This window comes from Hemicordylus capensis, chromosome 5 (genome assembly GCF_027244095.1).
Source record: "Hemicordylus capensis ecotype Gifberg chromosome 5, rHemCap1.1.pri, whole genome shotgun sequence".
NCBI classification, from domain to species: Eukaryota; Metazoa; Chordata; class Lepidosauria; order Squamata; family Cordylidae; genus Hemicordylus; species Hemicordylus capensis.
The window spans coordinates 23,835,028-23,861,994 of record NC_069661.1 but is presented as its reverse complement, the minus strand read 5'-3'; the positions used below and the strand labels follow the sequence as shown (position 1 = coordinate 23,861,994).

Genomic DNA, 26,967 nt, shown 5'->3' with positions numbered 1-26,967 from the left:
GCCCCTCCCCCCCGGACCAGTTGCTGGCAATAACTGTTCAGACAAGACCTTGTCTCTTGAGCCTTCACCAGCTCAGAACTGGAACCCCTGTGCTCCTGTTCCTGCTTGTTTCTCAAGCCTCTGCAGCAATCCCTCTGCAGCTCCTACTGTTTCCTGACCAGTGTTCCCTCTAACAGGGATAGGTGTTGTTGACTACAACTCCCAGAATCCCCAGTGAAAGGCCACTGCATCCTTTCTGCAGTGTATCCCTGTTAGAGCGAACAGTGTTCCTGACCTGGACTTTGACCAGCCTTCAGGCCTCTACTTCAGTGAGATATCTGACTCCACCACCCTAAACTCTGCCTCAGCGCCTGTCACTTGGTGAGTCTCCCTGAAACCTGGCAGTTGACAAGCATATTACTCCTCGGGGTGGCTAACAAAATTATTAAAACAAATACAAATACACTATAAAAACAATATAAAATGAATATAATAGAAACTAACTTAAAACAAGCTTCAGTTAAAACCAAAATACAAGTTAAAACTAGTAGTATAGTAATACAAGATAATGCTAGAAGTTTAACCCTTCCAGATACAGTTGCAGATAAAATGGTAAAATTGACTTCACTACATAGATCAGTCTTCAACAATTTCTTAAAGGCCCTGGGAAAGAGAGCATGGCAGAAAGAGAGCTCTTCCAGGAAGGTGTTCCAAAGCTGAGGGACCGCAACCAAAAAGGTCCTGTATCTAGTCCCCACCAATTAGATCTCTGTTAATGGTGGGGCCATGAGTAGGGCCTGAGATGCTGAATGGAAGGCACTGGCAAGTTCCTATGGGTGGATGCAGTTCAACAGATATTCTGGACCCGAGCCATGTAGGAAGACCACCCAAAACATGACCATAATGGCTAGTGCCTGTAGTTCTTTGTCAATCAGACTCAAATCAGGAGTGTGACAGGCTCCAAACTCTACTTTACCTTCATGAGCCTTCAGAGCATCTTTATTACCCCAGACACCTTTCTGTTCCTGCTTTTCCACCCATGTAAACAACTACCTGTTTTCCTTGGTGCTGGATGGCAAGAGAGGGAGAGAGGTCTCCTTACCAGGTGTGAAGGAAAAGCAAGGGGTGATGAAAAGGGGGTAGAGACTTGCAGGTTAAAATCTGACCCACAGAAGAACTCTGGGCATGAAATATTTATTTATTTCATTTATTTATATACCGCCTGACTCCAAAGGCTCTAGGCACTTCATATTTGACACAAGCACTAAGAATCACCAAGGTTCATATTCTGAAGAAGTAATACAAACTTCAGGCAAAATCTCTTGTAACAGAAAGGGATTGGAGTTACCTCTACAAGACCATTTCTGATCGATAAATAACACCTTGTTAAGCTTCTTGTTAGCACCATAAGCTGGAGGCAGAGTTCAGAAAACCCAACTTGAAATCTGTTTAGAAAATTCAGTATGTATATATTTAAGAAGTTATAAGGCAACTGTTAACACAGTGTTAATTTTAGTACTACTTTTAAAAAGTCAGAATTATATGTCTAATGGCAAAATGTAAATTAACTCTCTGTGTAATGTAAATTAACTGCCCTCATTATTGAAAGCAAGATAATTAACTTTGAAAAATAATAAGATGATAATCAAAAAGGTATATTTGTCACAAAAGAAAATGATTAAAACTCTTTAAAGGCAATGGCTCTTCCAGGCTTTTTTCACTGTCATGGTGCTAAAGCTTCACTGGAATCAATGGCCATACTTTTGTCTTCATTCAACGTGCTCACAAAGCTAGCTTTGAATTTGGACTGGAGTACAGAATCTGAATTTCAAAACCCCAACAATATCTCTGTTCTCTTAGGTCTCCCAAAGTGCTACAGATAGATAGTTTTTGGAATCCTATTGCCCATGCCAGAACGGTGGAATGAACAGCTTTTATCTACTTGAATATCATACCAATTTAGTTAATATGAATGAATCATATTCTGCTTTCAGATGTGCCTGAGCAACCCCTATTGATTTCAATCCCATTGATCAAGAGGTTGGGTTTTGTTTTGTATTTTGTTTAAAAATGAATTTTTAAGTCAAGCCAATGAGAGGTGGTGGCTACTTCAACCGGAGTTAGAAGTTACTTTCTTGCCTTGTATACAGATATATTTTAGGAATAAACCTACAATAATTATGTGTGAAGAGTCCTTAAGCGTCATGAAGAAAGATCAAAACCAAAAATCAGACCTGCAACCAAATCTTGGTCCTTCTATAAGTCAAACATTACCATGGATGGAGTACTTTTAATGTGCCTAAAGTTGAATATTCTTCTTGTATGTGGTTGATTTCACACATACTCCATCCCTTGGATAGGGCTCAGTGTTCTCTCTAAGGCATGTGCATATGCGTATGCTCACAGGTTTTCATTGTCCGCTCAATTAATTTTAGATCCTGGTCAGGTTGAATCAGGAAAGCCCCACTCTGAATGCACATGCACGCACACTGCTTTGTACTGCTGCCCAGAACAAAACTCATTCCACACACAGATGAAACAAATTAGAGAGAACGTGGATAGGGCTCAATGTCTGTCATGTAAGGATCAACCAAGCATCTGCCAAGAGTGGATCGCATAATTTTTCTTCTAACTTGTTACACCACATTTGAAACAACTAGCCTACTGACAAACCTAGGTATCTCCTAAGGTCATTCCCCATGACATAACATCCCTAGAATTTATGAGCAGACAACCACAAATATGCATCAGCTCCAAACCTTCACTTCAACAAAATTCCAGTCACAATTACTTAATCTTTGTGGCATATTGAGAGTAGCATCCACCCTCTGCCTGCAGTCTTTTTAGGACTATCTCTAGAAAAATTATCACAGATGGTTGAACTACAGATTTTACATCCCATTCATAAAATGTAGGTTTTTAAGCACCCGCTACTTAATAGTCTGCTAATGTTCCATGACAGTTCCACATTTTCAAGTGAAATGACCAACCACAGCAAATTCATTCATTACCCCTTATTTAAGAACATCAGTGTTCCAGAATTTCACCTATTATTATTTATCCATTTGCCTAACACACAGACTCAGTGTGTCCAGGTGTATTACATATATATAAATCACCCAGAACACAGGATAGTATTTTTGAATCTGTATGGTGCTGGGGAGAAAAAGGGTCTTTGCATCAAAGATTTAAGAAATTCCCACAAGAACAGAAAGTATTGACCATAGCACTGCCCTTAATGCAGGCATTCTTAATATTGAGTCCTCTGCTGCTGTTGGACTACAACTCCTATCATCCCCAGCCACAATGGCCAAAGTGGCTTTGGGATTATGGGAACTGTACTCCTACAACACATGGGGGCCCAAAACTGAAAACCCTTTCATTAACTGAATAGAAGAATATCCACCATTTTGGCAAGCCAGACAATGAAGTCGTGCTAGGTGTATTTTTCTTCATCTTCACTGTCTCATACCAGCTAATATGAATATCAAAAAAATAAAACTATTTCCCTTTAGTGCATTTTGACATATCATCTTTGAAGTGGCTGTCAAAAATAGAAGCACAACTCTTGTTTGCTGTCACACGGTGGGTAGCTACTCTTCTTATTATGGGATTTATAATATAATAGTGTGTCAGCCTGATCCTCAGTTATGTACAAAGTTAAATGGGCATCTTGTCTATTTGCTGTGGGATCTGGTTCTAAGCTGCATTATGAGGAGAGATCCCTTGAAACCACAAGGAAGCAAGACAGTATGGCAAGATTACAACACTGACTTTGCATTAAACTGAGATGTTTCTGCACCATTATAACTCCAAGAAATTCAGAAAATGGTGCAATAGGTATGAAGTGCAGGGGAATTGTGTCACTCGTTACTGGAGATAAAGGATACCATCTAAACAAGCATATATAATACTCGTGCAACTGCACAGCAGTTACTCACACAACTGATATATCTGCTGGAGGTGGGGAAGTGGTCACTGTATTTTCCCACTAACAAAACATTTGGAAAACATCCAAAATTGATGTGAGTGTTAAGACCTGGAGCTACCAGAACAGCATGTCTTTCTCTAGTACCATTAAATGACTTGCATCATCCACAATTTTTATATTTACACACACACACACACACACACACACACACACACACACACACACCCCTCTATGTATATAAATTTTACTATGCTTTTTGTTACCACTATTCAGCCTCATTTAAGATTTCTTTACTTCATGAGCTGAGCTTCAGGGGGGGGGGGGGCATTTTAAAATCTTGTGTCTGGGCCCAGTCCAACCTTGCTACGCCCCTGTTCTGCCCCAGGGCAAAAAGTAAATTGTTCCCAGTGATCTGATTTCTAAAGGTTATTCGTGACCCAAGACTTTTCCGCCACTCAAATATATCTACATGTTCCTTCCGTGCAAGCACACTGTGGACTCAAGGAAGAACATTAAAAAGATGTAGCCTTCAGATCTGAGGTTAGAACTTCAAAGGTAAAACTGTGTTCAGCTTGCTTGACTACAGATATTCAATTTATTACAATACAAGTGAATTTTAGCCCGTTGAAAAACGGGCGCTAGTAATGCTTTCGGCCCCGCCGCCGAACCGCCCTCCCAGTTGCCCGATCCCACCATTTGTACAGGAAAGGGAGGCACGAACGGCAGGACCCGGCGGCCATGTTGGGGCCGGGAGAAGGAGAAGTGGCCGCCGCCTACGCCAGGAGGAGAGTGCGGGAGAGGCGGTGGCACAGCCGCGGCCACGGCCAGAGGTGGCGGTGGCCGCGACGGGGCAACTGGCGGCGGGAGGGCGGTTCGGCGGTGGCATTTTTCAGGGCCAATTTGGCCCTTAGTAATTTGGCGGGGGGACGGGAATGGTGGGATCGGGCCCCAAGGTTTCCCCCCCCCCGCCCGGCTTTACTGGCGGCGCCAGGCCTCGGCGGCGGCTCCGCCACCACCTCGGCCAGCTTCCCCGCCGCCTCTTCCCCCGGCGCCTCTCTCCTTTATTTGCGGCGGCCACTTCTGGCCCCGCCGCCGCCTCACCCGCACTCCCGCCGCCAGTTGCCCCGTCGCGGCCACCGCCACCTCTGGCCGTGGCCACGGCTGCGCCGCCGCCTCTCCCGCACTCTCCTCCTGGCGTAGGCGGCGGCCACTTCTCCTTCTCCCGGCCCCAACATGGCCGCCGGGTCCTGCCGTTCGTGCCTCCCTTGCCCTGTTCTGGGCATGCCCAGAACAGGCCAGGCACGAACGCACGCTTGGTGTCCGTCCACGGACGGACACCAAGCGTTTTATTAGAGAGGATAATGGAGAAAATAATATCTTTATTGTAGCAACTGAAATATGGTAAATCAGTTCTTATTCGTATTTCATTTCATTTGTGATACTTGGAAAGCTGAGCACCTCAAAATCATCAGCAGGGATTTCTCCATGGAACGTGAACCATTTGGCAAAAACAGATCATCTTAAAAACTGATGCTGACCTTTTGTGCCCTTTTTAATTGTCTCTCATTTGAATGGTATTTCAGATCATTTGCATGATATTTTATGCATCCAATAACAAAAACATATTTTCTAAAAACTGAAGAATTAGGGATGTGCAGAATGTTCCGAGTCAGAACATTCTGAGCTTGGAGCAGGCTGTTTCGAGCATTCTGAGCTCAGAACAGAACACATCTAAAGAGGAGGTCCTTTACCGAGCTCAGAACGGAACAAGCCCATTCCGTTCAGAAAGTTCCGAGCGTTTCTAACTTTTTTTTTTTAAGCAAGACAGTGAGGGCGGTGCCGGGAGGTGGCGAGAGATATCTTTAACAATAAATGAATGGAAGTTCTTACAGGTACCTGCTTTAACATTAAATTAATTAAAGCTCTCTCTTACCAGCAGGAATACTGGCACTGCAAACCACTGCCACGGAACTCCAGCTGGCACTGCACACGGCGATGCGTCTTCAACCACAGCTCTGGTTGGAGACGTGCCACTGCCACATGGGATGACAGCCGGAACGCGGTGGTGGTTTGTTGTGCTGGTGTTATGGCTAGTAAGAGAAAGCTTTGATTAATTTAATGTTAAAGCAGGTACCTGTAAGAGCTTCCATTAATTTATTGTTAAAGATATCTCTCGTCGCGGCCACCCCCCAACACCACCCTCACTATCTTGCTTTTGTTTTAAACAGTTACGGGCACTCAAAACTTTCTGAACAGAACAGGCTTGTTCCATCAAAACACCGAGTCACCCCTGGCGTTCCAGTTGGAATGTTCAGGCCATTCTACATTGCTTTCCAAGCTTGGAACTAAACGCAAAACCCATTCCACGCAGACCTCTATGGAGAATGCCAACATTTTAAAGCAAAACCCCTTGTTATGTTCTTGTTACTGCACAAATACTTTATAAATGCATCTCATTTACATTTCACAATGTGTCACAAGAAGCTGGCATAGAAGAGATGTGGTGAGGGAGCTGCCATCCAGACTAATGCTGCACTTGTGCAAAAATGCTGCACTAGTGAACAGCTGTTGAACTAGCTAGTTCTGCTAAGTCAGGAGCTTGCATTCCAGACTAGTGTTGCATTGGTGGGCTTGTGCATCCTGTGGCACGCCTCCTGCTATGAAACTTCTTCCTCAGACCATCTATGTTGCAGGGTTGCTAACTTCTATTCTTTTAGAAGTACAGTACAAGAAACAGTACAAGAGACTGAGCAACTGTGAGCATCTGCTCAGCTACATGACCTGCTTACGTAGGTGCATCTTGGCACTACTGCAGAATTATTCTAGATGTCATCCACCGGGTTTTAGGAAAAATATCATCAGCATTATGATCACCAGAAGAAGACAATCATGAAAGCAGATCTGCTGGATGATGATGACGATGACGATGATTAATTTTTAATGTATATACCACCTGACTCCAACACTATAGGTGGTTCACAACAATAAATAAAATAAAGAAAACATAAAACAAACTGTTAAAACAATGATTTAAAACAATTCAAAACATCCAAAGAGTACTAAAAGTCAGGCTAAAAAAAGAGTCGTAAGGGCTCTTTTATAGAGGCTGATAAAGATGTTAAGCCATGAATGCCTATAGGGAGCGCATTCCATTTCAGAGAGCAATTCTCTCCTATCAACACCATCTGGAATCTACCTGAGAGATAGGAACAGAACCACTGCAATGAGTACCACCTATTCCCAAATCCCCCAGATGATCCAGAAGGATACAATGGTCGATAGTACTGAAAGCCGCAGAAAGGTCAAAAAGAACCAACAGAGTCACACTCTGGCCAAACAAGGTTTCTCCACTCCGTAGCCTGCTCTAAAGCCAGTTTGAAATGGATCTAGATACTCAGTATCTTCCAACACTACCTGGAGTTGATCAGCTGCAACCCTCTCAATTACCTTGACCACCCAAGGGAGGTTGGAGACTAGCTCATAATTATCCATCACCGAGGGCTCTAGGGCAGGCTTCTTAAGTAAAGGTCTTACAATTGCCTCCTTCAAACCTGGAAGCATCTGGCCCTCCCTCAGCGAGGCATTTATGATGTCAACTAGATCACCTCTAACAGCCTCTCTGCTAGATGTTATAAGCCATGTTGAGCATGGATCCAAAAGGCAGGTAGTAGGCTCAACACCTCCAAGGAGTTCGTCCACATCCTCAGGACTCACAAATTGAAACTGAACCATTCTAATTAACAACCACAAATATGTATATGCCGCTTTTCAACAAAAGCTTCCAAAGCAGCTTACATAGAGAAATCATATATGCATACATACATACATACATACATACGATCCTTGTCTCCGAAGGGCTCACAGTCTAAAAAAGAAGCATAAGATAGATACCAGCCACTGAAGGTACTGTGCTGGGGGTGGATAGGGCCAGTTACTCTCCCCCTGCTAAACAAAAAGAATCACCACATTGAAAAGGTGTCTCTTTGCCCAGTTAGCAGGGGAAAATTACAGCAGGGAGTTATTGGACACCTCTGCAATTGACCCTGGGGACATCAGAGGCAGCAACAGGAGCCCCTTCTCCCATCTCTCACAAATGACTGCTCTGGCCAGCTGCAGCTCATATTCGGGCCTCACTCTCTGCTTGTGTGTACGTGTGCAGAGAAAGAGGCCCAAATATGGGCCACAGCTGGAGGGATGGGAGAAGGAGCTTCCATTGCTGCCTCTGCTGTCCCCAGGAGGAAGGGATGGGAGAAGGATTTGGGAGGGCAGGTGGACGTATGGGGGAAGGAGCTTCCACCATCACTGCCTCTGAAACAGGCAGCAGACACCCATTGCCCAGCTAGACTCTCATGTGGGAGGGGGAGGGAGGGAGGGAGGAGTCTCTGCTGCCACCGCCGCCCTCACTACTGCTGCAGCCACTGACTGGTCTGTGGCCACTCTTCATTCTGCACTGCAGAGCGGCACTTTTTAAAAAGTAATTTTTAAAAAGATTAAGAACTCTCCCTCTGCCCCTTCCCTGGCCATCAGAATTTGCCACTCCTACAAATTCACCGCCATAGGCAAGTGCTTACTTTGCCTATGGGTTAATTCGTCCCTGGTTATGGCCACTGACCATGGACTTATCCCCCATGAATTTATCCATCATTCCAAGACTGGACCCACCAACTACACTAGTACAAAGTTAAAGAAAACATAAACATTAAACAGAAAATACCACACTACATAATGTGTGTGGCTAATATGCCTGGCCCATCAAGTTCAGTTCCATCCATATATGTTTTTCCATCTTGGGCAAGTGAAAAACAAGATAGAAGGCGGGGAGCATAATCATCTGCTAAGCCCCAGCTGGGTAGGATGTGTCTGCTCTACCCAGATTCTGTTCCTAGCTTTCCAATGAGGTAGGAGGACAAACTACCTTACCCAGCTGAATCTTAGCAGATTATCATGCTCCCTACCTCCTACCTGTTTTTTTACTTGCACACAATGCAAAACTGGGGGGGGGGGGTGTACAACTCCCAAAACTGGGCAGGATGCTTGTCCTACCCAGTTCACGGTTGGGTGAACAAGCCTACTCCCTGCTTGATGCTGTGATTTGGTGGTTACAAAGTTGTTCGACAGAGAAATCTGGCCAGAATTAGTCTGAGCAGGATCAAAAGACTGCAATACCTGATCAAGTTAGCTTTAACCAAGTTTGTTCCTATTGTACAAAGCTGTTGAGATTTAAGTGTGTACTTAAAGAGTTTTGCTCACGTAGGATGGAATTGCTCATCTACTTCAATGCTCTACTGAACTGGGTAAATTGGAAAAATACATAATGATGTAAATGGTGTTCAATCATCTATTAGAAATTTGATTACACATTGTCATTTAGTATGTTCCATTTTTACCTTGGGAAAATTGCTCCAGCTAGAATATATTAAATTACTGTACCGTACCCTGTTATTTTCATTTTCAACAGAAATTAGGAGCACGACCAGGAAATTTGAGAATTTTTTTAATGGTTCAGGATACATTTATAAAGGATTGCCCGGCAAAAAATAAATCTAGCTTTTACATGAAATTTACCCATTTCTATCATAGTGGGTGACAAGCAAATCACTAGTTACATTACTGCCTATAGTAAAGTGACTCCATAATGTTATTTCTATTTAAGTAAAGAAATGCATGCAATTTTGTCCTCTGTCCCATGTATCAGCAGTACTATGGGAAATGCTTTCTTGTGCTGCAACCCTTGTGGATGCATCTGGGTGAACACAAGAGCCATGTGGACAGGGCCAATCACATTTTCTTTCACTTCAAGTTGTCACCCTTCTTTCACTCCCAGTGTGAGGCTACCAGCTTGGGGGGGGTGGGGGGAGGGACACCCTACAACTGGCCCTGCCCACAAGGTTCCAATATCCATAAGCATACTGCCATCACATGTACCAGAAAGAAGCCATCTCCATAGCACTGCCATTGCATGTGAAGAGGCGATTTAAGTTATCCACCTATCTCACGACTCTAATCCAGCAAGGTAAATTCATGCGCAAAATCAAGTTTCAGCATGTGGATCAGCCTTCTTTCCAACACAAAAGCAGAGGTAGCTAGTGAGGGTCTCCTTACCTGTCCCTGCTTGCCTCTACTCTATGACCCCTGCCTTGACTCCTCAGGTACTTCCTGTAGTGAGTCAGTCCTCTTCCTTTCCTCCTAGAGAGAAGATGGAGACATCTCTCTCTCCCTCCCTTCCTCCCTCCTTATTTGTTATGTAGCTGATGTATAAGATAGCTCTTTCCTATCTCAAATCTATTTCACCAATAAACCAATTTAGTTTAGACTCTACAGTGATCTCCATGTGTGCTCTTTAAATAGCTGCAACCACTAAACTTTGTACTCTGTAACTGGAGTGGCAGCTTCCTTGGACTTTGCTACATAATCACAAACCCCAATATTCTCAGCATTATCAGGTCTGCTACTACTGCTCATCTGTTAGACCAGAGAGGCGGAGTGGAGGAATGGAAGCCAGACTCAGGCAGGGAGTGGCTTTGCAAGTGCAGCAGCAACAGCAGCTGTGCAAGCCTTCTGCTGCACACCTGGTTGCTCACACAAGGGCAATAAAACAATCCTGTCTTGTTGCATAATGACATATGAATGTGCTTGATCTTAGATAAACCTCTTAGATAGAAAGAATTGGATAGAAAATTGATTCTGAGTTAAGATTTTTCTCTGTGTGTAATGTGAATATGCATTCACATGCTCACATAAGCAAGCCCTTAATTCTAAAAGAAATATACTCCCGAGTCCTACTGTTCAGAATGTCTTTGTAGCCTTATCCATTGCATGTATATTTGAAAGTACTGTGTGCATGTCTATGTACATACATGCATACAGTTGCAGGGAAGTAACAGCAAGAGAGAGGGCATGCCCTCAGCTCTTGCCTGTGGGCTTCCCAGAGGCATCTGGTAGGGCACTGTGTGAAACAGGATGCTGGACTAGATAGGCCTTGGGCCTGATCCAGCAGGGCTGTTCTTATGTAAGTAAGTGCCACTAAGTTCAACAGGTCTTACTCCTAAAATAATGTGCACAGGATTACAGTTCTAGTGCCTTTTTGCTCACAGTCATCCATTCTAGAAAGATTTCATGGTTTCATTTACTAAATGTGTGGCTGCTGTTATCAGCAGCAACCAAGTACTTGTGCTAACACTGAAGTCCTATTCTGACATTATGTTGTACGAGTGTACAGATGTCTATACACTGGGGGTGTGCACGTAGTCGGCTGGTCTGGTTCGGTTTGAGTCGAGACCAGACCCAAACTGCACCAGGCCAGTTCGGTCTGGCACCTCCTCGAACCCCATCCCCCACCCCCCAGGTTCGGTCAGGGAAGGTTCATGAAAATTATATATATTTGGCCTCCCTTTATGCCACCAACGGCCGTTCAGCCAGCTTTTCAGCCCATTCGGGCCTTCCCCCTCTGGCGCGATGGTCATTTTGGAGGCTGCTGCGCCTGCGCAATTGGCCTCTGCGTGACCCGGTGGAGGCATAAAGGGAGGCCTGCAAGGGGAGGGGGAATATATATATATATATATATATATATATATATATATATATATATATATATATATATACACACACACACACACACACACACACACACACACGCACACGCGAACCCCACAAACAGTCAGGGGGTGTTCGGTCTGGGGTCGGACCAAACGGGATGGTTTGGTTTGACCCAGAACAGTTGAACTGAGCAGGTTCGACGTCGAACATTTTCAACGTTCAACCTGTTTGCACATCCCTACTGTACACTTGTACATATTGATGCGTGAATGACTGTACCTGCATTCATTTTAAACGTGAACTGGAGTACAAGCTCCCTGAAGTTAAGGATACAGATAAGAAGTGTACTGCTGTACCTACATTCAATATAACACATGAATAACTATACCAGCATACAGATCTGTAGCTGTGTAGACTGTACAAAAATTGTACAAGTGGTAGAACATGATGTGTGAAAAGGCTCTAGTTTGGCTCCTATTGATGTAGTTTTAATCCACTACATACTAATTTAATTAAAGATCAGTAGTGTGTGTGTGTGTGTGTGTATGGCAGTTATTTCAATTTTATGATGCTTTATTGTTTACAGGTAACTTCTTGTAATAATGTACAGGTAACTTCTTGTAATAATAATGAGCCCCTGGTGGCGCAGTGGTAAAACTGCTACCCTGTAACCAGAAGGTTACAAGTTCAATCCTGACCAGGGGCTCAAGGTTGACTCAGCCTTCCATCCTTCCGAGGTCGGTAAAATGAGTACCCAGAATGTTGGGGGCAATATGCTAAATCATTGTAAACCGCTTAGAGAGCTCTGGCTATAGAGCGGTATATAAATGTAAGTGCTATTGCTATTGCTACTTGATTAATCCTCACACTAGAATTGAAAATATGTTTTTGAAATCTAATTTGTAACTGAGATTTTTCATTCAAATGCTGCAGAGTTCTAAATTATAGCATTAATTTTGTCTACTACTTTCATGGGAAGCATTAATGCTAACGGTTTTAGTTCTGTCCTTCAGTCCTTTACATTTCTCCTGACATTTCTATGTAGTTTTCAAAGGGCGGACTTAGTGACGATTTATATTGGCCTTACAGAAACTAATAATTTTACTTGGTTTCCCATACAACTCATGTTTTGCAGGGGACATATTAACCCCTTATGCTGAAACTAATCCTACGTCCTTTACCCTCTCCTCTTAATAAACTAAGATAAGGTTTAGAACGAATTATAAATATATGAATGAAAGCATGAATAGAGATTGCTTTGAACTAGAAGAACTGTCAAAGTGTCAACTAAAACATAACTATCATGGAAATTTTGGGATATAAATGTAGTCAGAGCACATGAAAGCAAATTATATGTTCTGCAATGTACGAATCTATGTATTCTACACGTTGGGTTGTATTTATGAACAATAGGAACAATACTATTATTAGTATTTATTTGATATTATGTATTCAATATGCTGGATATGTATTGAGAATTTCTCCCTGCATGCACAAATTTAACAATGTATATGTTATTGTTGTAATACATATAAAAATAAAATGTCTTTTAAAAAATAACATTTTACTTTCTCTTCTAAAATAAGCATATACTGTCACAGAGCAAGCCAGGATGCAAAGTATTTATTATGTACACTAAGAATCTGCAAGGTATGTTATACTAGGACATTGAGAGGTATCGAAGTTACTGTACTCCACCAACTCCAGTGTGTTTTTCTCCTCCCCCCCCTTTGGTTGTACTATGTTCTCCACACCTGTTAAAATAATCTGACACATTTCAGCGATAACACTCTCACTAACAATCTTCTGTATTCTCACTGTCAAGGAATGTCAGTACATACCCAACTAATTAATCACCTTATTATTTTTGGCATCACATTTCCTTCAAAGAGATTTCATGTCCCCTGAACTACAAAAGTATATCTGCACTGGAAAACATCACTGGAAAACAGAACCTCCTTGTTTCTATTGAGAGAGAAAAATTATCACAGTTGCTGTTTCTTGATGTCCACATTTTTCAATTCTGATATTTGCATATATTTGTGGAATTGCAACACTGCCCATTTACTGAGCTGTTTAAAAAAAACTGTCTGGGAAGGATGCCCAGGGGCTATGTTATAAGAAATGGGAGCTTTTCTCTGTCAGGACAAATAGAAGCTTAGAACCAGAAAATTCAGATATGTGCTTTAGTGTGAACAACTTCAGGCTATGATATCCTCCCAAGCTCCACAGCAACTCCACCTACACAGGCAGCCCATTTGTTTCCCCTGACCTGGTAGTCTATGGGCGGGTTCACACATAGCACTGAAGCTGAGTTTTAATGAGGCAGCCAGAGCCGTGAGAATGTGTGTGAACCCTACTTCCATTCTCAAGAAGGATATGCTGAGATTGGAGTGTCATAAGAACATACCAGTCTCAGAATACTCTGCGCTACTTGCAGTAAGGAACCTGACATTTGAAACTAAGATTTGAAGTGAGGTACAGATGCCAAGTTCCATACCCCAAGTAGGGCAAAAGAATGTCACAATTGGTGAGTTCATCCAATATGCCCAATGTTGCCATATCTTCCTGAGACCAGCTGTAGAGTGTGTACATGTTCCCAAAGCTCTGGCCGCTCCACTAAACCTCGGTTTCAGTACTACATGTGAATCTGCCCTACAAAAACTTCAAGGTCAGCTTGGCTGGGCAGCAACCAGTCTTGACCATATTTATCTGGATGCTAGACCTGATTTTCATGCCACCCAAATCCAGGCCTTTTCTAGGATTGATCCAGAATTTTGGAAAACTCTGCCAAACAAAATTAGAGCTTCATCATCTCTCGATATTTTAAAGAATAATTTGAAAACATACCTGTTTGATCAGACTTTTAGTTCTCAGTTTTTTAGTTGTAAACTTTAAACTTCAGTTTTAGTTCTAAAGTTATTTTAATCTATATTTTAACTGTTTTAATTTATTTCATGTTTTAATTGTTGTTTCTGTTTTAAAATTGTAAACTGCCCAGAGATTTATGGCAGTATAAAATGCAACAAACAAACAATGGGGACTTGCTCTATCCTTTGCCTTCCTGCTTAATGGATTTCTCTCATGTACCAATCCAAGAGACAACCTTTCTTCCTTCTCCTAGCCTGCTTGCTCTCTAGGCTAGCTATTTTTTTGTTTGTTTGTTTGTTTATCATATTTCTATACCGCCTGATATGTACATCTCTAGGCGGTGTACAAAATTTAAAATATTTAAAAGTTACAAATTAAAATACATAATAAAAACAATAGAATAAAATAGATATTAAAACAAGTTTTAAAATTATTAAAATTAATTCTAATTAAAAGCCTGCAAAAACAAGAGAGTCTTGAGGTTTTTCCTGAAAACAAACAGAGAAGGAGATGCCTGTATTTCAGCAGGGAGCATATTCCAAAGCCCTGGGGCTACCACAGAGAGAGCCCAGTCCTGGGTTGCCATCAAACAAGCCGGTGGCATCCATAACCAGACCTCTCCAGAAGATCGGAACAAGCAGCAGGGTTTATGACAAAGGAGGCGCTCTTTTAAAAAGCCTGGACCTAAGCCGTTAAGGGCGTTACAGGTAAAAATCAGCACTTCGTATTTCACCCAGAAACATTTATATTTACATTTACATATTGGCAGCCAGTGCAGTTCTTACAAAACTGGCATTATGTGGTCCCTTTGTGTTGTCCCAGAGACCAATCTGGCTGCCGTATTCTGTACCAATTGTAGTTTCCAGACTACGTACAAAGGCAGCCCCACGTTGAGCACATTACGGTAGTCAAGCCTGGAGGTTACCAGCATATGTACCAGTGTTTTAAGTTAATTTGCCTCTTGAAATGGATGTAGCTGACATATGGCCCAGTATTATGATATATTCGGTGCCACCTACACACACGTGGTCACACTTAGTCAGTCCTTGGACAAAAAATGTGAGCATAATTTTGAACACAATTATCTACAAAGCGGTCTCTCTCTATATTTCTGCTTTATGATATCTATTTCACTTTGTCATGTGCAGGGGTTTAAAAACAAACAAACCAGGGATAAAATTGGCTTAATGTTTTTTTTTATTTGTCATTTGCTATCCCAAGGAGAGATCAAGTGCATGGTGGGAGTAAAGATGGGACTTTCCAGAAGTGGCAGGTATAAAGGCAGACAGTAATATCCGCTCCCCATACCAAAAAATAAAAATAAAATCCTAACAAAAGACTGTAAAAGTCCTATAATATTCTTGCGTATGGAGCTAGATTAGATTTCGACAAAGTCAGTTCCCCACAGAAAGTAATACACAACCCGAGTAAATCAGCAAGTTATTTTCGTTGTGCCATCAAGGTAACCTTGGCTCCATACACAGTTGTGTTTGAATGGCAATTTAGCATTATTCTGGTTGGCAATATGTTTTATGAGGGTATGAACAGCTGCCACACAGCCTAATAAAAAGCATCGCCAGTTCATTACAATAACACATCTGATAAGGCACTCTCCTGTTCAGTAAAGCAGTTCTTTCGATGTATCTGCCCAGATAAAGCACAGGGAGCTTAATTATCTTCTTCTACCCATCTCACCTTGCAACCCAGTACCTATCAATCTTCCCCTCTACTTGCTCTCACAATCTTGCCTCAAATTTGAAGATCTAATACAACCAATTTAGATTATGAACATTAAGTGTGGGCAAAATAACCCAAGGGAGGGGGTCGTTTTCAAAACCACAGTTAGCAGCTAAATGCCTAGGAGCAAACCTCACAGCTTTGCAAGCATCAGAGCAGATCAACATATCATTACAAAGAATACAGGGTTACAGTCAAACACAACAGCGCTATATGTGGTCAACCTCTCCTTTCTCCTCAGCAAGGTCAAATTCAACATACACCATGCCCTGACATCATTACAATTTGCATTTCTCCAACAGAGGCAGCCAATAGTGTGTAACAAGTGAGAAGACGCAGACATCATAATGACAGCAGGACGCACAGAGTAAGTTGAACTAGAGACTAAAGAAGGGGAGGGAAAGCCTGATACAGGGTTGCCCTTTTTATGCAGTTCCATGGTCTTTATAACATGAGAAACACTAGGAAACTTCACAAATTTATCCTGCACTGGGCACTTTCTAAGGCAGAAGAAAAGGAGGTTTAACTTTCTTTGCTTGTCTGCCACCCACGGTTAAGCCACCATGTATTTGTACGCAGCCCTATTAAAGGTCAACAGCACTAAACATTCTAGATAGTCTTTCAGACTCATCTTCAGAATTATGGTGAACGGAATAGATTAATCATTAACAAAAATGTTAAACAGACTCAAACAGACCTTCAGCTAGATCACAGCCACACTTCTTCAAGTTTAAGGGGAGAGGTGAAATCAAGGCATCTGATACTTCTCAATGCATTAATTTCAAATTATCATTTTTATGATGTGATTAAATCTTTAGATAACATTCATATTTCATAATGTTTACCCTTTATAGTCAGTTTTGGACATGTTCTGCTCATTGGTTCTTAAGTATTACAAGTTTGTTTATTTTCATTGACGGCTCTCCAAAGCAGACGAAAGAAGAACAAATCTCATTGGGGGAAATGTTGTAGATGTTCATCACCTCTAGCTGCTGGGCTCTTCCCCACACCATTACACCAACCTTTGATTTCTCTTTCATGTTTAAAAGGTTAATATTTCTCAGCACATGTTCAGACAGAAGATATTTCAGAATTAAATGTGAAGTGTGTATAATAGCTATATCTCCATTTAGCAAACCTGACTGTTCACCCACATAGTAGAGGATGCTAATTACAAAGGTGTAGGTAGGACAGCCAAGGTTTCCATTATTTGCTCCCCACTCTCGCAACTCACAGTTGCTGCTATGGAAACAATAAATGGAAGAAGAATATTGGCCAGTGGCGTGCAGACATTAGAGGCAGCCTGTGTTCTAAACTTGGCCACTGCTGCCACAGCCACCACCAGCTCACCAGTCACCTTTCTCCCCCACCACCCCGGGCCCCATGGCTACCTCCTCTTCTCCCACCACCAGCCCTCTAAATCTAGGACTGCAGCTGCTGTGGCTTCTAAGGCTCTAGGAGTTGCCACCAAGGAACCTAGAGTTTGCCCAGTTGCTGTGCAGTCTAAAAATGTCACAGACCAGTGCCTCTTGCTGAGCTGTGATGTCTTTATGCTGCTCAGGAGCCAGGCAAAGCTGGAGTGACTCCTTTGGCTTTGCCCAGCCGCTGAGCAGTATAAAGACATCACAGCCCAGTGCCTGTCAATGGGCCATGACGTATGTGGCCTGCACAGTGGCTGGGCAAACCTTAGGGAGCCAGGGCATCTCCTTGAGTCTTAGGAACTACCACGGACCAGCAGCCTGGGAAGAAAGGCGAGGGAGTATGGGGGGAGCCCCAAAGGGGAGAGAGAGGCAGCAGACAAGCAGCCTCTGGTGCCGAGAGGCTCAGGTTCATAGAATACATCTGCTCAGTTGTAGTTCTGCTAGTGACACTTGCTGAAATTCAGACTAATGTTCTGCTAGCGCAACAAGATAAGTTGGGCCCACTTACATTAGCAGAGCTACACAGCTTTTCAGTGCTCTCTGAAGTTGCACAAGCAGTGGTGGATTAACGGAGAGGCAGAGCAGGTATTTGCCTACGGCAGCAAAATTTGAGAAGCAGGAAATTTTACCCCTCCTCAAATTTTGGCACCCCTCTCTGTGGGCAGTGGCGGCTGTAGTAAGGGTAGAGTGGGGGAGGAGAAAGTCCCCCTCTTTTACGTTATTTTTTTTTAAAGGCAAATCTTTTTTGTTTAAGGTAAAAGGGTGGCAAAAGCCTTTTTGCCTATGGGCAGCAAGAAGCTTAATCCGCCCCTGTGCACAACTGCCCCTAAAGGCCATCTCTGGAACATATGCAAGGTTGTGCAACACCTTGGGCAATCTTTCTGCAACTGGTTAATATTTTCTGCTATTACAAGGAACTATCTGAAATAGATGTTCTTTCCTTTGTGCAGCCTCTTTGCGCTAGTGAAACAGCATTATACTTAGCTCAACACTAGTCTGCACGTAGGTCATTATGTTTAAAATATTTACACTTAGCCAAGTTATTTATGTTGTATTTCTTGTATCACCAGTGAGAATAATTTTGACGGGGAAATCCATTGATAACATCTTGGAAAATGTATGAAAATCGAGCTGCATATCTATATAAACAAGAGTGCATTAAGAATGCTGAACTCATAATTACATCTCTTTTCAGATGACAGAAGGTTGTACATCAACAGAAATCTATTATTGTGAATCTAACAGAGAAAAAGCTTTTCAGTCTCACCTACCATGACCTTCAAGCTTCTAACAGACTCACAGACATTTCTGTCGAACAATTTATAGATGTATTAAGAGGGCTACATTGGAAGACGTTCACATTTTACTGAACTCTTGGGCCTTAACAAGTAGGCATACCAAATGCAAGCTCCTGAATTACTGCAGTTCAGCTGTTGTAGAAGAAATTCTAATGTAGAGCAAATGGCCTCTGTTACTTACAACCTCCACTCTATGTAATACTTGAACCACAACAGCCTCTCAAGATAATATTATTTTTATACCAAAAATGGTATTTGCAGATGTTCATGTTACTCTAGAAGCTGTTATTTTAAAAAGTCTGACATTCTGTGCAGTGTTAAAGTAGCATAACAGGAGCTGAGTCAGTGGAAGACTCTGCACTGCAGCTCCGCCCAATATGTTGCCAGCAAGGAAAGGCATGCTGAGGAGCAGGGGGAGCAATTTCTGCTGCTCTCTCCTCCCTACAAAAGGACTTTTTGATTTCAGGAATACATCCTTGAGGGCTGCACAGCTTCCACTGATACAGCTTTTGTTACACAGTTGTAACTGCACAGAATGTCAGCCACTACATCTTAGAAAGAAAATTGGAGTATTTCTGTCACCTTTTGTAAAGTTGGCTTAGGGATGGTAGGGATGCTACTTTAGCAGCGCACACAATTAAAAAGGTGAAACACAGACTGTGCCCATCATGACATCCTACGCACACATCCCAATGCCCCGCCCCACAATAAAGCAACACATTGTCAGGACTTCCACAGAGGACATTATGATGGGGTGCTATCTCGGTGCTTTCCCTTTTTAATCTCATGAGAGGGAAAGCATAGTTGGAACTGACCCAAAGCCAATACACAAATCTAAATCTTGAATGTTATACAAAGACTGGTCTATCAAGTGAAATGCAGCTCATGGAAGACAGTATAAATAACACCACATATTCACCTTTGTGTAGTTGGAATGGATTGTTTTTTGACAAGACCATCATGATTGGTCAATCCTGGGATTCTTATCCAATGTACATTCCAGTCAGTCATTGTCCTCATACGGTTTAATAAAGAAACTATTCCCTTTCAACTGTGGCAATGTGTTCTTGTGTCAGAATATTTTCAGGCAGTGATCTCACAGAATATGTCTCTAGTACCAGTAGGATTTATGTCCTGTAGAGAAGGTGTTTGAGAACAATTATGCCTGCTCTCAATGCCATTGAGGTGCAGCTAAATCCAACTGGTTATGCAACTGTTTATTTGTCCCTATAGAAAAAGTTCTGCCTGGGCTGCAACAGCAGCCAAAGAGTTCAGTCTGTTTACTCTGAAGAATGGTTACCTGCCAGGTACCAGGGAAGGGAGCCTGAATGTGCATCTGGGAGGGGTATGTGCTCATGCTAAAGGAGATGGCTCTAGGGAGGACTGAAATGTTCACCTCCCCTCCAAATGCCTAAATCGTTCAGGCAGATTCAGAGAATCTGATTGCAATCCTGATTAGCTGCAGCTGTAGTCTTTCCCCCTTAGAAACATCCTACCATCACTCTCAATTAGCTTTGTTTGTCCTCAGTGAGATTGTGGAGACAAAAGAATACTGTGTGAATCAGCTCTGTCTTTCCTAGGAATGTGCGGAACATTCCAAGATCGGAACATTCCAACTCAAAACGGGCCGTTTTGAGTGATCCAAGCTTGAAACAGAATGCCCTTCAAACAAAGGACCTGTTTCGAGCTCAGAACGGAATGACACTGTTCCAAGTCAGAACATTTCAAGTGTTCCGAGCAGAACCAGGGGCAGCAGTGAGGGGCAGCAGGAGGTACCTTTAATTATCATTACCTGGTTACCGCTCACACCGGTGCACTGCCTGGCATCCCACGTAGAGACTGCAGCATCTATGGAGCTATTCCGGCCTATGCGCACACACGGCAGTCATCTGCACGCAAATGTTGCCACGCATGCACAAAGGCCAGAAGAACACCATCAATGGGGCAGCTTCAGTGCAAGATGCCAGAAAGGGTGCTGCTGCACAAGCATGGAATGTAACACATCCCATTCCATGGACATCCCCAGTTTGTACCCAGCTAAACTGCATGACATTGTATTATTGGTTTCTCAATACTGCTAGAATCAAGCTACAAAGCAAAGCTCGGCAGAGATCCACAGCATCTGAGGAATCTACATTATTTGAATGTCACTACATTCCTAAGATTGTCCCTTGCAAGCCACATGAGCTTTCAACTGGAAGTCTGTGATCAGCCACACTTAAAAGAACTTTTCTTTTCTTTCCAAAATACAAAATACCTTTCTTTCCTGCGCTCTCAGCTAGGAGATATTCATCCCATCATGTAGCCATCACAATGTGTTCCTGGCTTTTATTTTTTAAGAACTCACAGAGTATATTTAGCCCTTCCTACCAATCTAAAGGAAATTTCACAATAAGTTTTAGCATCCATGGCCCTTCAAGAGAGGTTTGCTGAACTGTCACCATGGCAACGCAAAAGAGGCCTGGAATGTTTGCCCCAAATGTCAGTGCGCTTTTAAAAATTGTTTTATTTCTATGAATTTAAACAACAAATCAACACTGAACAAATGTCACATAGCAGGTAGAGTGTGTGCAAAAATATAATTTGGACTTGAAGTGTTGGAAGTCCCAAGTTTATTTGCTTTCTGCTCCATCTTTCACTAAACTTGATCATAAAGGCTGTTGGAAAAATATCCTATGAAATGACACTGTGGGCAAACATGTGCAGTGGGAAATCAGGAAGACAAGAAATATAACCTGCTCACCACTGATAAAGTACTTCATCCTCTACAAACAAGATATTTGTGGCTTTCATATCCATGAGCCTTTGGCTTTCAATAGCTAACAGAGATCCTTCCCACATTATCAACACAGTAACTTGACCAGATACAAATATATAGAGAGTAACCAATAATGGATCCAAACTAGAGGTCCACAATGATGCCTCGTGTTGGTGGCCAACCAAAATTTGTGCTTGTCACTGTCCTTGTCCTTCCCTGAGTAGTGAGAGGAAGGTCTTGTGACATCATATTGTGCCTTAAAGGCACACAAAGTCTCTCAAAGGTCAAATCCTTCACTTTCCTAACCAAAGTTCAAGATAGTGATGGGGGCCCTCATCTCTGTTGCTCTGGAGTGGCTTGTAAAGCTATGAGATGTCTCTTCAAATTCAGCTTACATTGAGGGACAGTCTTCACTCTTCCTTGGATCTGGAGAAGGGTAGAAGCTCTTGCAAGACACTGGAAGTGTATTGATGATGATGATGATGATTTATTCAATTTCTATACTGCCCTTCCAAAAATGGTTCAGGGTGGTTTACACAGAGAAAGAATAAATAAATAAGAAGATGGATCCCTGGCCCCAGAGGGCTCACAATTTAAAAAGAAACATAAGATATACACCAGCAACAATCTCTGGAGGTACTGTGCTGGGAGTGGATAGGGCCAGTTACTCTCCCCCTGCTAAATAAAAAGAATAATCACATTAAAAGGTGCCTCTTTGCCAAGTTGGCAGGGGCATCCTTACTCAAAAAAGCTGGTGTCTGAGGTACACAATGGCATCCCAAATGGTTTTAGAAATGGCATACTAAACAATTTATAATGTGCTGCCTCTTACTGGTATCCAAAAACCTGCTACCTAAGTGGGGCAGGGCAGGGGAGCTCATTCTTTCCAATATTAGAGACAGTCCTGTGTGCAGCTCACCACCATTTGGATAACTCCATCAAAGGATTATACACACAGGGATGACGGAAGTTTCTAACCCTATGAGTCATATTCCAAAAGTATCACAAGCCCAAGAGCCACAGAAGCCATACCATATTATAGCAACCTGGTTCACTCCAGCCCATCTACTGCTTCTTTGATGCCAACAGGATGGTAACATTTTGTACTGGTCTGTGACTGTAATAAAGTATTTGGTTTTTAATTAGTCTATGGAATTATCTGACATGGGATGTGGTGATGGCCACTAGCTTGTATGGTTTTAAAAGGGGCTTAGACAAATTCATGAAGGACAAGTCTATCAATGGCTAGTAGTCTGGTGCAGAGGCGGTCTTATGACCGGACCTCAGGGATCTGGCCTGGTCCTCAGGGCCTCTGAACATTCCCTCCATGATGGCGGCAGCCACCTGCAGACACCCAAGCACATGTGTGTGCAGCATGCCTGCCTGTCAGTCACTTGCCAGCCAGCAACATTGTGTGTGCTGCCACGGGGCGGTGGGGGGCCTCCGAAGCGCGCTGCTCAGCCGACAAAACAAGACTTGGCCGACAAGTGCCGCCGGTGACAGCCATCTGCGCAGGCCGCAGCCGCAGTGTTAGTGTGGGGGCTGGGGCCTCAGTGGAGATAGGATGGGGCCACGCCACTGTTAGTGGCTGCGCTGTCTGCTGTGTGCTCTGCCGCGCCAAAACCCAAGTGCAACTGTCCTGCCACACCTCCAGACCTGGTGAGTAGCTATGTGCTGTGCTGAGGGCAGTGAGAGGGGCCTCGGCGCGGCGGAGATCCTGCTGCTTAAGGGTGGGCACTCCAGCTGGCTGAGTGTGAGCCCCAGCCCCCATCTCTCCGCCTGCCTCCCTTGTGCACCATGCAGGCTGCTGCAGCGAACCACATGACAGCAGCAGTAGGAACGCAGCATGCTCTATGAGGAGGGATGAGGGAGCCGGAGCAGCAGCGATGCCGGAGACGAGAGTGAAGAGCGGCTGAGAGAGCTGTAAGGGAAGGGGCCATCAGGGGCACTCCTCTCTCCACCAGACCACAGCAGCAGAGGCTGCCCATCAGGCACAGTAATTGCTGCTTTTACCCTATCAAATTCAACATCGCCACGCAGCCTGCCAGAACAGAAGAAGAAAATAAAACCAACAAGAAAAGATAAGTTCCCTCCCCACCCTCTCCTCACCGCCTGTCTTGCTTGCTTGTTAAAACTTCTGTTTTTGTTTGCAAATTGTGGAGGGCTTGGCGCTTGGAAACAGTAAGCACTTGGATTGCAAACTGTCTCTCCTGTAGGCAAAGGGGGAAGGGGAAGAGTTGCTCGTGTGTAGGCGGGGAGAATGGAGCACCGTCGTGGAGACTGGGTCTGCCTGTCCATGTGTTTTATTTTATGTACAAGTTTGTGCTCTCCATGCTTGCAATGCTCCTAAACTCTGCAAAAATCCCAAAGGACCTTTGCACAAGGGGAGCTGGGAGGAATCCCTACCTTCCTTCCTTCCAAGCACACAGCTACAGGTGAAACTCGGAAAATTAGAATATCGTGCAAAAGTCCATTAATTTCAGTAATGCAAATTAAAAGGTGAAACTGATATATGAGACAGACGCATTACATGCAAAGCGAGATAAGTCAAGCCTTAATTTGTTATCATTGTGATGATCATGGCGTACAGCTCATGAAAACCCCAAATCCACAATCTCAGAAAATTAGAATATTACATGGAACCAAGAAGACAAGGATTGAAGAATAGAACAATATCTGACCTCTGAAAAGTATACAGTGTACTGTGCTTGATTGGCCAGCAAACTCGCCTGACCTGACCCCATAGAGAATCTATGGGGCATTGCCAAGAGAAGGATGAGAGACATGAGACCAAACAATGCAGAATTGCTGAAGGCCGCTAATGAAGCATCCTGGTCTTCCATAACACCTCATCAGTGCCACAGGCTGATAGCATCCATGCCACGCCACACTGAGGCAGTAATTGCTGCAAAAGGGGCCCAAACCAAGTACTGAATACATATGCATGCTTATACTTTTCAGAGGTCCGATATTGTTCTATTCTTCAATCCTTGTCTTCTTGGTTCCATGTAATATTCTAATTTTCTGAGATTGTGGGTTTGGGGTTTTCATGAGCTGTACGCCATGATCATCACAATTATAACAAATTAAGGCTTGACTGATCTCGCTTTGCATGTAATGCGTCTGTCTCATATATCAGTTTCACCTTTTAATTTGCATTACTGAAATTAATGGACTTCTGCACGATATTCTAATTTTCCGAGTTTCACCTGTATGTGAGGAAGAGAGTGCAAGTAATAGAGAGAGAAAGAGGCAATGGAATAGGGCAGGAAATATTTTGTCTAGTCACATTTATTGAAAGCAAAGCAGCTCTTCTTGTCTGCTTTTCTGAATGGTGGATCCTCTTTCCTCAGCTCCCAAACTACATTGAAAAAGAACAAAAATCCAAAGGTCTCCTCTCCCCCCCCCCGTCCACCCCCCCTCAAACCACCTTGGTTTTTACATCTTTGCATTCTTGCAAGTTTAGTTGCTTAAATATTGGGTCATTTAGAGACAGAGGGGGGGAGTGGGGAAATATGTGGGGTGGGAATATGTTAAGTTGCATGTTGAAATAGTTTTAATAGTTTGTGTGTTTAATAGTTTGATGGTTTTTAATAGTTTTAACATTGTTGTAATGTTTTATTAACCCATTTATTTGTTGTTTTTATTGTATTGTTGTAAACCGCCCAGAGAGTCGCATTTTGGGCAGTATATAAATATGTATGTATAAATAAATAAATAAGTAAATAAATGTATTTTTCTGCTAATGCATAGTTGCATAAATATATAACTGTTTTATATTCTTATGTTCTTTTCAGTTGCAGTTTGTGCTCTCAAGAACCCACATTTTCAAAATACTGTGTGTGTCATGGTATGTATGTAGAGCGGGATGTTGCTTAACATGCAGGTGGGGGGGCTCCAAAGGTCTTTAGGTCCAGGCTCAAGAATTACCTAGGTACACCTCTGGTCTGGTGGATATAGGCCACCTCCAGCCTCAGAGGCAAGATGCCTCTAAATACCAGCTGCAGGCGAGCAACAGCAAGAGAGAGGGCATGCCCTCATCTCTTTCCTGCAGGCTTCTCAGAGTCATCTGGTGAGACACTGTGTGGAACAGGACGCTGGACTAGATAAGCCTTGAGCCTGATCCAGCAGGGCTGTTAAGTTCTTAAATGAAGTTTAACAGACAAGAGAATGGCAGGTGAAACTCAACGGGGCTGTTTTCACGATGATGAATAGGGTAGGTGAAACATCCTACCTTAGTTTGGGAACTGCACACACTTCTGTTTTCTGCTGGTGTGAGCGTTAAAAACAAGGTTGTAGGGTAGGAAGTGATCATCTGTGAGGCTCATATTTGCTCCAAGGGCTCTGCCCTACCTAGCAGCTGTACACAGCAACTCACACACAAGCAGAAAACAAGAATGGGTGCAGCTTCTGAACTAAGGTAGGGCACGTCTCATCATTGTGAATGAGCCTATTCTATATATTGGGTCCCCCCTCCCCAGCCAATGAAAGAAATCCTAACTTTGCATATCCAATAATGGGACCCACAATGGTTGTCTTTATCAAGAATAGTGATCTTGGAGTCAAAGTAGATAATTCATTGAAAATGTCGGCCAAATTAAAAAGGGAAATTCAGTGTTAGGACCTATTAATAAAAGCTGAAAACATTAAGTGTCACTTCATAATACTATAACATAATTTGAAACACTGTTGGACAACAGTGTTGGAACACAGGAACAATTCTGGTTGTCCCAACTGAAAAAGGAGTTCATACAGCTGGAGAAGACCAAGAAAGAACATACAAAATGATCTGAGGAATGGCACAGCATTCTGATGAAGACAGACTAATTTAGTATAGAAAAGAGATGATAGAGTGGAAAACATGATATTTTATCCTATTTAATAATTTATTCCCCCTTTCTCTTTAATAAAATATCTCAAAACAGCTGGCAATTAAAAGACCAAGAGTCTGATATATAAACTGTTTCTTCTACAGCAAATTGTATGAAACAATTTTACAGAAATGCCTTTATAAAATGAATTTATTTGCTTTTCTGTGTATACTGTATTGTGTAAGGGTTCTGTTGGATCTTGATCAGAGGGTATTTCAAAGTGGGACACAATCAGTGAGTTCTCCATGCCCATGTTCCAGCAATGAAGGAAGCACTCTTCAAGAAAACAAGGCATCTATTACCTCCTTCCATCACAGCCTCTCCTGGAAGACTTTATAAATCAAGAAGGGCAAGGATCCAGAGAACAAATGGCTGCACGAAGCTCTACAGGCACCTGATCTGCATCCTTGGCAGCAGCCCGTGCTAAAGAGCTGGGGTGGAGGAATGAGCCACAGTACCAGCAGTCACTCTCTCACTCCCTTCTGGCCCCATCCTAACTGTAATTGAGCCATGTGGGCTGGTCATTCATCCAGTAGGAGAGGGAAATCCCCAACTTTGGTCATTT

The 26,967-nt window shown here is 42.9% G+C and overlaps 1 protein-coding gene and 1 long non-coding RNA gene across 5 annotated transcripts in view; one reads left to right on the top strand and one right to left on the bottom strand.

Annotated features, from left to right (window-relative positions):
- The window catches only part of CCSER1 (coiled-coil serine rich protein 1), a 1,155,632-nt gene that overhangs the window by 798,530 nt on the left and 330,135 nt on the right, over positions 1-26,967 (bottom strand). The window lies entirely within an intron of this gene.
- On the top strand, positions 85-19,812 carry LOC128326218 (uncharacterized). The gene is made up of 3 exons (XR_008307894.1): positions 85-360; positions 16,357-16,421; positions 18,671-19,812. It is a non-coding gene; the product is annotated as an uncharacterized LOC128326218 (long non-coding RNA).